An 11374-nucleotide genomic window follows, 5' to 3' on the forward strand; every position below is an offset into this window, starting at 1 on the left:
AAGTCTAGCGGTTCTGAGTAGAACGCTTTTTTACATCTAGGGATCTCTAGTGTGAAGGGGTGGGATTTAGCTGCTTGTCGGGTTTGTCGAGGGTATTTACGTCGAGGGGGTACAAGTGCTTGCAGTTCGTCAGAGCATTTACTGTTAAAGTACTTGTAGAACAGGCAGAGGGATGCTACATTTTGTCGATGGGACAGAGGCTGGAGTTTAGATGAGAGTTCAGAACCTATCAGATTGGCGACTCTCTTTTGAACATTGTCTAAGAGTGAGAGACTAGTAGCAGATGCACCAGCCCAAATATGACAACAATACTCCATACATGGGTGAATGGTGGACTTATAGAGGTACAGGATACTTTTGGGTGTTAGTAGCTTTCTAGCACAGTAGAGAGAACCTACCTTCGTTGCAGCGATCCTGGTAATGTTCTCAATGTAATTGTTCCAACTCCTATTCCTGTGAACGTTAGGCTGAGGAGTTTAAAAGATGTACTTTCAGATAGTCTTTGGCCGTTGCTATTGGTGGTAGAGAAGGTTTCTTGTAATTATTGAAGGAAACAAGTTTAGTCTTGGCAGCATTGAATGTGACCATCCATTTTTGTCCCCATTCCACTACAGATTGGAGGTCATCCTCTAGTGTTTCTGCCATTTCTTTAGATATGTGTTCATTTGTTTTCCTGTCATATCTGTTATAGAGTGTGGTGTCATCAGCATATATACCTATCTCACAGACAATTTTGTCAGAGAGGGTATTTATGAATATTAGGAATAATAGAAGTCCAAGGATAGACCCTTGAAGCACTCCCGCATTTATATCATATTGTTTAGATGTATGACCGTCGAGGACAACTTGGATTTTTCTCTTATCTAAGAAGTATTTAATTATGTTAAGTATTCTTCCAGTGATACCGTATGATCTGATTTTCCTGAGAAGACCTCCATGCCGTACCCTGTCAAAAACCTTAGATATATCTAGAGCTACTGCTCTACCCTCCCCTGCTTTCTCCAGTGAATAGTATATACATTCAGAGATTACAGTTAGGATGTCTGCGGTGGAACGGGCTTGCCTAAATCCATATTGTTGGTCAGAAGTTTAGCATCTGTAAGGTGATGGACTAGAGCTTGGTTAATTATGGACACAAATATTTTAGCGAAAAGTGGGAGGAGGCTAATGGGGCGGTAATTTACTGGGTCAGTTCTTTCACCAGAATTCTTGAAAACTGGTACCACAGAAGCAGTTTTCCAGCAGGCAGGAAAGCAAGATTCATTAAGGCATTTGTTGTAGAGTTTGGAGAGAACTGGAGCTACTTTGGCGGAGCACTTTTTTAATAGCACTGCCGGGATGAGATCAGGTCCACATGCTTTTAAAATGTCAAGATTTTTTATGATAGCATGCACCTGAGAAGGGGTGATTTTCAGATCGTCTTTTGTCTGCTAAAAATAGTGTGATTTATTATGTACTCACTAGGAGTAGTCACTCAGGCCATCATCAAATATTTCTCCTTAAGAATAACTTACAGTGTTCTCTGGAGTCTGAGTGACAACAAGTGTCTCCAGCTTTCTGGTACTCTCCACCTCTTTCAACAACCTTAGCAAAAAAATTTGCGTTATCGCAATAGCCGTTTACCATTGATTTTTCGTTGGCAGCAACTATTAGTCTTCACTGGAATTTGAGTAGCAATAAGCCTCCCCAAGGTCCCAATCCTCTTTGCACTCATCCAGCAGAGATTTAGCTAGTGCCTTCTTTTTTTCCACCCTTCTTGACCCTCCTCACTTATTTGGTATGGCACCAGTTTATTGTGACACCCACCCACGCACAAAAAAGGAGGGGCAAGGGAGCACGGGGCTGGGGTAGATACCCTCACATTTATGCAGTTTTGGTTTTTATGATTCCATGTGATGTTTGTTTGTGTTTTATATCTGTAGTAGTTTCTGCATGTCTGACCTGTGCCTGTAGCTCGTGTGTGTTAGTCACTGAATTCAAGTTTTCCTTATTATTTCCGCCATTATTCCATCTTCTCAGCCATCCCTTAAATTCAAATATTTCCCATTCTGTTTTCAAAGTTTTCCGGTATTGTTCCTAGTGCTCCTACTATTAGTGGTATTATCTTGACTTTCTTCATCTTCCAGATCCCTTTGAGCTGTCTGGCCAGTTTCACGTATTTGCTTCATTTCTCTGTTTCCTTGGTCTTCACTCTGTGGTCTGCTGAAACTGCAAAATATACTATCTGGTAGGACTCTTTCTTTTTAACTATTATGACATCTGGTCTTTTTGCTTGGATGGGTTTATTCGTTTGTATATCCATATCCCATAGGATTTTGTGACTTTTATTTTCAAGTATTTTTGCTAGTTTATGCTTGTACCATTTGTTTGGGTGTTCAAGATGCAGTTGTCTGCATAATTCCCAATGCACTGCCTTCTCCACTTGATCGTGTCTATTTTTGTATTCTTTTTGGGCTAATTTGTTGCCTTCGCTTATTATGTGGTTTATTGTATCGTCTCTTTGTCCACAGTCTACATTTCATGTTTTCGTGTGTCTTGTCAATCCTAGCTTTCATATGGTTGGTTCTAATTGCATTATCTTGTGCGACTGTTTTTAAGGAATCAGTTTCTCTGTTTACGTTTCCTTTTTGTAGCTATGTCCAAGTCTTTTCGTTAGTCTCATGTTTTGTCATCCGTATGAATTGCCCGTGTAACTGCTTCTCTTCCAATTTTTTTTTTTTTACTTGGGTTATCCCTTCTTTCTTTTCTTGATTTTTTCGTTTTTTCAATATCTCTTTTTTTTTTGCTAGGGTTATACCTTCTTTCTTTTCTCGCCTTTTTCGTTTTTTCAATATCTCTTCTTTTTTTACTTGGGTTATCCCCTCTTTCTTTTCTTGCCTTTTTCGTTTTTTCAATATCTCTTTTTTTTTTTACTTGGGTTATCCCTTCTTTCTTTTCTTGCCTTTTTCGTTTTTTCAATATCTCTTTTTTTTTTTTTACTTGGGTTATCCCTTCTTTCTTTTCTTGCCTTGTTCGTTTTTTCAATATCTCTTTTTTTTTCCTTGGGTTATCCCTTCTTTCTTTTCTTGCCTTTTTCGTTTTTTCAATATCTTTTTTTTTTTTACTTTGGTTATCCCTTCTTTCTTTTCTTGATTTTTTCGTTTTTTCAATATCTCTTTTTTTTTTTTACTTGGGTTATCCCTTCTTTCTTTTCTTGCCTGTTTCGTTTTTTCAATATCTCTTTTTTTTTACTTGGGTTATCCCTTCTTTCTTTTCTTGCCTTTTTCTTTTTTTCAATATCTCTTTTTTTTTTTTACTTGGGTTATCCCTTCTTTCTTTTCTTGCCTTGTTCGTTTTTTCAATATCTCTTTTTTTTTTACTTGGGTTATCCCTTCTTTCTTTTCTTGCCTTTTTCGTTTTTTCAATATCTCTTTTTTTTTACTTGGGTTATCCCTTCTTTCTTTTCTTGCCTTTTTCGTTTTTTCAATATCTCTTTTTTTTTTTTTACTTGGGTTATCCCTTCTTTCTTTTCTTGCCTGTTTCGTTTTTTCAATATCTCTTTTTTTTTTTTACTTGGGTTATCCCTTCTTTCTTTTCTTGCCTTTTTCTTTTTTTCAATATCTGTTTTTTTTTTTACTTGGGTTATCCCTTCTTTCTTTTCTTGCCTTTTTCTTTTTTTCAATATCTCTTTTTTTTACTTGGGTTATACCTTCTTTGTTTTCTTGCCTTGTTCGTTTTTTCAATATCTCTTTTTTTTACTTGGGTTATCCCTTCTTTCTTTTCTTGCCTTTTTCGTTTTTTCAATATCTCTTTTTTTTACTTGGGTTATCCCTTCTTTCTTTTCTTGCCTTTTTCGTTTTTTCAATATCTCTCTTTTTTTTTTTTACTTGGGTTATCCCTTTTTTCTTTTCTTGCCTTGTTCGTTTTTTCAATATCTCTTTTTTTTTACTTTGGTTATCCCTTCTTTCTTTTCTTGCCTTTTTCGTTTTTTCAATATCTTTTTTTTTTTTACTTTGGTTATCCCTTCTTTCTTTTCTTGATTTTTTCGTTTTTTCAATATCTCTTTTTTTTTTTTTTACTTGGGTTATCCATTCTTTCTTTTCTTGCCTTTTTCTTTTTTTCAATATCTGCTTTTTTTTTACTTGGGTTATCCCTTCTTTCTTTTCTTGCCTTTTTCTTTTTTTCAATATCTCTTTTTTTTTACTTGGGTTATACCTTCTTTCTTTTCTTGCCTTGTTCGTTTTTTCAATATCTCTTTTTTTTACTTGGGTTATCCCTTCTTTCTTTTCTTGCCTTTTTCGTTTTTTCAATATCTCTTTTTTTTTTACTTGGGTTATCCCTTCTTTCTTTTCTTGCCTTTTTCGTTTTTTCAATATCTCTTTTTTTTTTACTTGTGTTATCCCTTATTTCTTTTCTTGCCTTGTTCGTTTTTTCAATATCTCTTCTTTTTTTTTTTTTACTTGGGTTACCTTTCTTTCTTTTCTTGCCTTTTTCGTTTTTTCAATATCTCTTTTTTTTTACTTGGGATATCCCTTCTTTCTTTTCTTGCCTTTTTCGTTTTTTCAATATCTCTTTTTCTTTTCTTGGGTTATCCCTTCTTTCTTTTCTTGCCTTTTTCGTTTTTTCAATATCTCTTTTTTTTTTACTTGGGTTATCCCTTCTTTCTTTTCTTGCCTTTTTCGTTTTTTCAATATCTCTTTTTTTTTTACTTGGGTTATCCCTTCTTTCTTTTCTTGCCTTTTTTGTTTTTTCAATATCTCTTTTTTTTTTACTTGGGTTATCCCCTCTTTCTTTTCTTGCCTGTTTCGTTTTTTCGATATCTCTTTTTTTTTTTTTTACTTGGGTTATCCCTCCTTTCTTTTCTTGCCTTTTTCGTTTTTTCAATATCTCATTTGTTTTTTACTTGGGTTATCCCTTCTTTCTTTTCTTGCCTTTTTCGTTTTTTCAATATCTCTTTTTTTTTTGACTTGGGTTATCCCTCCTTTCTTTTCTTGCCTTTTTCGTTTTTTCAATATCTCTTTTTTTTTTACTTGGGTTATCCCTTCTCTCTTTTCTTGCCTTGTTCGTTTTTTCAATATCTCTTTTTTTTTTACTTGGGTTATCCCTTCTTTCTTTTCTTGCCTTTTTCGTGTTTTCAATATCTCTTCTTTTTTTACTTGGGTTATCCCCTCTTTCTTTTCTTGCCTTTTTCGTTTTTTCAATATCTCTTTTTTTTTCCTTGGGTTATCCCTTCTTTCTTTTCTTGCCTTTTTCGTTTTTTCAATATCTCTTTTTTTTTTTACTTGGGTTATCCCTTCTTTCTTTTCTTGCCTTTTTCGTTTTTTCAATATCTCTTTTTTTTTTTACTTGGGTTATCCCTTCTTTCTTTTCTTGCCTTTTTGTTTTTTCAATATCTCTTTTTTTTTTACTTGGATTATCCCTTCTTTGTTTTCTTGCCTTTTTCGTTTTTTCAATATCTCTTTTTTTTATACTTGGGTTATCACCTCTTTCTTTTCTTGCCTTGTTCGTTTTTCAATATCTCTTTTTTTTTACTTGGGTTATCCCTTCTTTCTTTTCTTGCCTTGTTCGTTTTTTCAATATCTCTTTTTTTTTTTACTTGGGTTATCCCTTCTTTCTTTTCTTGCCTTGTTCGTTTTTTCAATAGCTCTTTTTTTTTACTTGGGTTATCCCTTCTTTCTTTTCTTGCCTTTTTCGTTTTTTCAATATCTCTTTTTTTTTTACTTGGGTTATCCCTTCTTTCTTTTCTTGCCTTTTTCGTTTTTTCAATATCTCTTTTTTTTTTTACTTGGGTTATCCCTCCTTTCTTTTCTTGCCTTGTTCGTTTTTCAATATCTCTTTTTTTTTTTACTTGGGTTATCCCTTCTTTCTTTTCTTGCCTTGTTCGTTTTTCAATATCTCTTTTTTTTTACTTGGGTTATCCCTTCTTTCTTTTCTTGCCTTTTTCGTTTTTTCAATATCTCTTTTTTTTTTACTTGGGTTATCCCTTCTTTCTTTTCTTGCCTTTTTCGTTTTTTCAATATCTCTTTTTTTTTTAATTGGGTTATCCCCTCTTTCTTTTCTTGCCTTTTTCGTTTTTTCAATATCTCTTTTTTTTTACTTGGGTTATCCCTTCTTTCTTTTCTTGCCTTTTTCGTTTTTTCAATATCTCTTTTTTTTTTTACTTGGGTTATCCCTTCTTTGTTTTCTTGCCTTTTTCGTTTTTTCAATATCTCTTTTTTTTTACTTGGGTTATCCCTTCTTTCTTTTCTTGCCTTTTTCGTTTTTTCAATATCTTTTTTTTTTTTTACTTTGGTTATCCCTTCTTTCTTTTCTTGCCTTTTTCGTTTTTTCAATATCTCTTTTTTTTACTTGGGTTATCCCTTCTTTCTTTTCTTGCCTTTTTCTTTTTTTCAATATCTCTTTTTTTTACTTGGGTTATCCCTTCTTTCTTTTCTTGCCTTTTTCGTTTTTTCAATATCTCTTTTTTTTACTTGGGTTATCCCTTCTTTCTTTTCTTGCCTTTTTCATTGTTTCAATATCTCTTTTTTTTACTTGGGTTATCCCTTCTTTCTTTTCTTGCCTGTTTCGTTTTTTCAATATCTCTTCTTTTTTTACTTGGGTTATCCCCTCTTTCTTTTCTTGCCTTTTTCTTTTTTTCAATATCTTTTCTTTTTTTACTTGGGTTATCCCTTCTTTCTTTTCTTGCCTTTTTCGTTTTTTCAATATCTCTTCTTTTTTTACTTGGGTTATCCCCTCTTTCTTTTCTTGCCTTTTTCGTTTTTTCAATATCTTTTTTTTTTTACTTGGGTTATCCCCTCTTTCTTTTCTTGCCTTTTTCGTTTTTTCAATATCTCTTTTTTTTTACTTGGGTTATCCCTTCTTTCTTTTCTTGCCTTTTTCTTTTTTTCAATATCTCTTTTTTTTACTTGGGTTATACCTTCTTTGTTTTCTTGCCTTGTTCGTTTTTTCAATATCTCTTTTTTTTACTTGGGTTATCCCTTCTTTCTTTTCTTGCCTTTTTCGTTTTTTCAATATCTCTTTTTTTTACTTGGGTTATCCCTTCTTTCTTTTCTTGCCTTTTTCGTTTTTTCAATATCTCTCTTTTTTTTTTTTACTTGGGTTATCCCTTTTTTCTTTTCTTGCCTTGTTCGTTTTTTCAATATCTCTTTTTTTTTACTTTGGTTATCCCTTCTTTCTTTTCTTGCCTTTTTCGTTTTTTCAATATCTTTTTTTTTTTTACTTTGGTTATCCCTTCTTTCTTTTCTTGATTTTTTCGTTTTTTCAATATCTCTTTTTTTTTTTTTTACTTGGGTTATCCATTCTTTCTTTTCTTGCCTTTTTCTTTTTTTCAATATCTGCTTTTTTTTTACTTGGGTTATCCCTTCTTTCTTTTCTTGCCTTTTTCTTTTTTTCAATATCTCTTTTTTTTTACTTGGGTTATACCTTCTTTCTTTTCTTGCCTTGTTCGTTTTTTCAATATCTCTTTTTTTTACTTGGGTTATCCCTTCTTTCTTTTCTTGCCTTTTTCGTTTTTTCAATATCTCTTTTTTTTTTACTTGGGTTATCCCTTCTTTCTTTTCTTGCCTTTTTCGTTTTTTCAATATCTCTTTTTTTTTTACTTGTGTTATCCCTTATTTCTTTTCTTGCCTTGTTCGTTTTTTCAATATCTCTTCTTTTTTTTTTTTTACTTGGGTTACCTTTCTTTCTTTTCTTGCCTTTTTCGTTTTTTCAATATCTCTTTTTTTTTACTTGGGATATCCCTTCTTTCTTTTCTTGCCTTTTTCGTTTTTTCAATATCTCTTTTTCTTTTCTTGGGTTATCCCTTCTTTCTTTTCTTGCCTTTTTCGTTTTTTCAATATCTCTTTTTTTTTTACTTGGGTTATCCCTTCTTTCTTTTCTTGCCTTTTTCGTTTTTTCAATATCTCTTTTTTTTTTACTTGGGTTATCCCTTCTTTCTTTTCTTGCCTTTTTTGTTTTTTCAATATCTCTTTTTTTTTTACTTGGGTTATCCCCTCTTTCTTTTCTTGCCTGTTTCGTTTTTTCGATATCTCTTTTTTTTTTTTTTACTTGGGTTATCCCTCCTTTCTTTTCTTGCCTTTTTCGTTTTTTCAATATCTCATTTGTTTTTTACTTGGGTTATCCCTTCTTTCTTTTCTTGCCTTTTTCGTTTTTTCAATATCTCTTTTTTTTTTGACTTGGGTTATCCCTCCTTTCTTTTCTTGCCTTTTTCGTTTTTTCAATATCTCTTTTTTTTTTACTTGGGTTATCCCTTCTCTCTTTTCTTGCCTTGTTCGTTTTTTCAATATCTCTTTTTTTTTTACTTGGGTTATCCCTTCTTTCTTTTCTTGCCTTTTTCGTGTTTTCAATATCTCTTCTTTTTTTACTTGGGTTATCCCCTCTTTCTTTTCTTGCCTTTTTCGTTTTTTCAATATCTCTTTTTTTTTCCTTGGGTTATCCCTTCTTTCTTTTCTTGCCTTTTTCGTTTTTTCAATATCTCTTTTTTTTTTTACTTGGGTTATCCCTTCTTTCTTTTCTTGCCTTTTTCGTTTTTTCAATATCTCTTTTTTTTTTTACTTGGGTTATCCCTTCTTTCTTTTCTTGCCTTTTTGTTTTTTCAATATCTCTTTTTTTTTTACTTGGATTATCCCTTCTTTGTTTTCTTGCCTTTTTCGTTTTTTCAATATCTCTTTTTTTTATACTTGGGTTATCACCTCTTTCTTTTCTTGCCTTGTTCGTTTTTCAATATCTCTTTTTTTTTACTTGGGTTATCCCTTCTTTCTTTTCTTGCCTTGTTCGTTTTTTCAATATCTCTTTTTTTTTTTACTTGGGTTATCCCTTCTTTCTTTTCTTGCCTTGTTCGTTTTTTCAATAGCTCTTTTTTTTTACTTGGGTTATCCCTTCTTTCTTTTCTTGCCTTTTTCGTTTTTTCAATATCTCTTTTTTTTTTACTTGGGTTATCCCTTCTTTCTTTTCTTGCCTTTTTCGTTTTTTCAATATCTCTTTTTTTTTTTACTTGGGTTATCCCTCCTTTCTTTTCTTGCCTTGTTCGTTTTTCAATATCTCTTTTTTTTTTTACTTGGGTTATCCCTTCTTTCTTTTCTTGCCTTGTTCGTTTTTCAATATCTCTTTTTTTTTACTTGGGTTATCCCTTCTTTCTTTTCTTGCCTTTTTCGTTTTTTCAATATCTCTTTTTTTTTTACTTGGGTTATCCCTTCTTTCTTTTCTTGCCTTTTTCGTTTTTTCAATATCTCTTTTTTTTTTAATTGGGTTATCCCCTCTTTCTTTTCTTGCCTTTTTCGTTTTTTCAATATCTCTTTTTTTTTACTTGGGTTATCCCTTCTTTCTTTTCTTGCCTTTTTCGTTTTTTCAATATCTCTTTTTTTTTTTACTTGGGTTATCCCTTCTTTGTTTTCTTGCCTTTTTCGTTTTTTCAATATCTCTTTTTTTTTACTTGGGTTATCCCTTCTTTCTTTTCTTGCCTTTTTCGTTTTTTCAATATCTTTTTTTTTTTTTACTTTGGTTATCCCTTCTTTCTTTTCTTGCCTTTTTCGTTTTTTCAATATCTCTTTTTTTTACTTGGGTTATCCCTTCTTTCTTTTCTTGCCTTTTTCTTTTTTTCAATATCTCTTTTTTTTACTTGGGTTATCCCTTCTTTCTTTTCTTGCCTTTTTCGTTTTTTCAATATCTCTTTTTTTTACTTGGGTTATCCCTTCTTTCTTTTCTTGCCTTTTTCTTTTTTTCAATATCTCTTTTTTTTTACTTGGGTTATCCCTTCTTTCTTTTCTTGCCTTTTTCGTTTTTTCAATATCTTTTTTTTTTTTACATGGGTTATCCCCTCTTTCTTTTCTTGCCATTTTCATTGTTTCAATATCTCTTTTTTTTACTTGGGTTATCCCTTCTTTCTTTTCTTGCCTGTTTCGTTTTTTCAATATCTCTTCTTTTTTTACTTGGGTTATCCCCTCTTTCTTTTCTTGCCTTTTTCTTTTTTTCAATATCTTTTCTTTTTTTACTTGGGTTATCCCTTCTTTCTTTTCTTGCCTTTTTCGTTTTTTCAATATCTCTTCTTTTTTTACTTGGGTTATCCCCTCTTTCTTTTCTTGCCTTTTTCGTTTTTTCAATATCTTTTTTTTTTTACTTGGGTTATCCCCTCTTTCTTTTCTTGCCTTTTTCGTTTTTTCAATATCTCTTTTTTTTTACTTGGGTTATCCCTTCTTTCTTTTCTTGCCTTTTTCTTTTTTTCAATATCTCTTTTTTTTTACTTTGGTTATCCATTCTTTTTTTTTCTTGCCTTTTTCGTTTTTTCAATATCTCTTTTTTTTTTTGACTTGGGTTATCCCTTCTTTCTTTTCTTGCCTTTTTCGTTTTTTCAATATCTCTTTTTTTTTCCTTGGGTTATCCCTTCTTTCTTTTCTTGCCTTTTTCTTTTTTTCAATATCTCTTTTTTTTTTACTTGGGTTATCCCTTCTTTTTTTCTTGCATTTTTCTTTTTTTCAATATCTCTTTTTTTTACTTTGGTTATCCCTTCTTTGTTTTCTTGCCTTGTTCGTTTTTTCAATATCTCTTTTTTTTTTTTTACTTGGGTTATCCCCTCTTTCTTTTCTTGCCTTTTTCGTTTTTTCAATATCTCTTTTTTTTCCTTGGGTTATCCCTTCTTTCTTTTCTTGCCTTTTTCGTTTTTTCAATATCTCTCTTTTTTTTACTTGGGTTATCCCTTCTTTCTTTTCTTGCCTTGTTCGTTTTTTCAATATCTCTTTTTTTTTTTACTTGGGTTATCCCTTCTTTCTTTTCTTGCCTTTTTCGTTTTTTCAATATCTCTTTTTTTTTTTACTTTGGTTATCCCTTCTTTCTTTTCTTGCCTTGTTCGTTTTTTCAATATCTCTTTTTTTTTTACTTTGGTTATCCCTTCTTTCTTTTCTTGCCTTGTTCGTTTTTTCAATATCTCTTTTTTTTTACTTGGGTTACCTTTCTTTCTTTTCTTGCCTTTTTCGTTTTTTCAATATCTCTTTTTTTTTTACTTGGGTTATCCCTTCTTTCTTTTCTTGCCTTTTTCGTTTTCTCAATATCTCTTTTTTTTTTACTTGGGTTATCCCTTCTTTCTTTTCTTGCCTTTTTCGTTTTTTCAATATCTCTTTTTTCTTACTTGGGTTATCCCTTCTTTCTTTTCTTGCCTTTTTCGTTTTTTCAATATCTCTTTTTTTTTTTTACTTGGGTTATCCCTCCTTTCTTTTCTTGCCTTTTTCGTTTTTTCAATATCTCTTTTGTTTTTACTTGGGTTATCCCTTCTTTCTTTTCTTGCCTTTTTCGTTTTTTCAATATCTCTTTTTTTTTTACTTGGGTTATCCCTTCTTTCTTTTCTTGCCTTGTTCGTTTTTTCAATATCTCTTTTTTTTTACTTGGGTTATCCCTTCTTTCTTTT

The 11374-nt window shown here is 31.6% G+C and overlaps 1 protein-coding gene across 4 annotated transcripts in view; it reads left to right on the forward strand.

The window, feature by feature from the left end:
* Positions 1-11374, forward strand: part of LOC145268349 (uncharacterized) — a 344873-nt gene that overhangs the window by 19314 nt on the left and 314185 nt on the right. The window contains exon 1 of one of the 4 annotated variants that reach the window (XM_080123869.1): positions 2204-2227. The exons of the other annotated variants lie outside the window; for them this stretch is intronic. The gene's annotated coding sequence lies outside the window, so the exon portion shown is untranslated. Of the gene's footprint in view, positions 1-2203; positions 2228-11374 lie in introns of those variants that run through there. 4 annotated transcript variants of the gene reach the window in all.

This window comes from Euprymna scolopes, chromosome 43, assembly GCF_053919585.1.
Source record: "Euprymna scolopes isolate OS-2025 chromosome 43, ASM5391958v1, whole genome shotgun sequence".
Lineage (NCBI taxonomy): Eukaryota > Metazoa > Mollusca > Cephalopoda > Sepiida > Sepiolidae > Euprymna > Euprymna scolopes.